Below are 1,660 nucleotides of genomic sequence, written 5' to 3'. Positions count from 1 at the left end.
TGCATCCGTATTTGCATATATTGCATATTTGTTATAGGTGTAAAAAAGACTTTGGAGCATTAATCAATCAGACAGACAATTGTGGAATTTAATACGCTGAATTTCAATAACATTCTATATATTTGCTATAATACTCTGCGAATTACCATCCATGTCTATTCAAACTATAATTCTATTCCTACTAAATAAATAAACAAACACCAAATCCAGATCTCTAAACTATTGTTTAGATTGTAACTTTTTATTTTATTTTCCAAAAATATGCTGAGAACACTAATGTAGATATTGAGCATATTTCTGACCAAAAAAAAAAAAAAAAAATGGATGGACTATCAAACTTGCTCAAAGTAAAATAAAGCAAAATACTCTAAATTTGGAAGACATTTTATATTGTTGCTATTGTCATTGTTGCTAATATTAATACTTGTATATATATTTATGTGATAATAATTTCTTCCAAATATGCTTAAAACAGTAATGTAGATGTCACGTGCCTTTCTTATGAAAGAACATTTAAAAAACTGGATGGACTATCAAACTCGTTCAAAATAAAATACAATAAAATAAAAAATCAAATCAAATTCATTTATCCATTAATAATAATAATATATAATTTTATTATTATTGTTATTGTTATTACTATAAATAATAGTAAAATAAATCAAAATGAATACATTTTTAACCAATTATGGACACATTCTTCCTGACACACCCCATATTTAGTTATAATTCTGTTTTATTATGAAATTGTAATCAAATTAAAAAGGCTATATTAAGACCCCTAACTTGCACTGCATAAAACTGTCCTTATAGGACTGACCCCCTTTATGACTTACAGTTTACGTTAGCATTACTTTACAATTCATTATTACTTCACTATTAGCTTCATACATTTAAGAACTGCTGTGGCAGCTTTGTTTGATAGTACACTAACTGCAGTCTCAGCACTAAATTATCATGGGGATTCAGTCTGTTGAGGACAAAATATCAAAGGAGCGAAATTCTGTTCTTTATGCATGTTTCTTTTACCTTAAACACACGCCGAACAAACCCTCAGGAGCAGAAGACACAATCACATTTTCAACACAAGCTCTCCATCCAAGAACTAGGAAGTTTATATATAAAAACTAAACATAATAGCTGGAAACCTAATATAAAAAAAGCCGACAAAATGCAACTGCACAATTAAACTAAATTAAATTATATTATGGCTGTCGCGAATAAAGTGAAAATGAAATTAAAACAGTCGACTGCAACATTAAATTTAGATCTCATGTTGCAACATTTCTTTTAATGCGTTTTTGCACATTATCACACACGATTCTGATGAATGCAGAGTCATCATCTCTGAAACGCCAGAGTTTTGTTGAGTGTGCGCGCTCGCTGACTGAATTCTGCACTTGCGTGAAGTATTATAGTACTTTTTGTGCACAAAAGAAAAAAAAAAGACTTTATTCAACAATTTGTCTCCTCCGCGTCACCCTGTAGCGCCATTTTGGAGAATATCCGCTGGACGTAAACAGTGTATGCTGTTCTGTGTCAGCTGCGTCACACGAATACGCTGTTTTCGTTCAGATCAAGTCACAACAACATAGGAAACAGATCCGGCGTGATGCAGCAGGGAAAGAACTCAATTAAATGTGTGTGTGTGTGTGTGTGT

This window comes from Sinocyclocheilus anshuiensis, unplaced genomic scaffold, assembly GCF_001515605.1.
Source record: "Sinocyclocheilus anshuiensis isolate Anshui unplaced genomic scaffold, SAMN03320099.WGS_v1.1 scaffold48, whole genome shotgun sequence".
NCBI lineage: Eukaryota > Metazoa > Chordata > Actinopteri > Cypriniformes > Cyprinidae > Sinocyclocheilus > Sinocyclocheilus anshuiensis.
The sequence above is the reverse complement of the archived record's forward strand: the minus strand, read 5'-3'. Positions refer to the sequence as shown.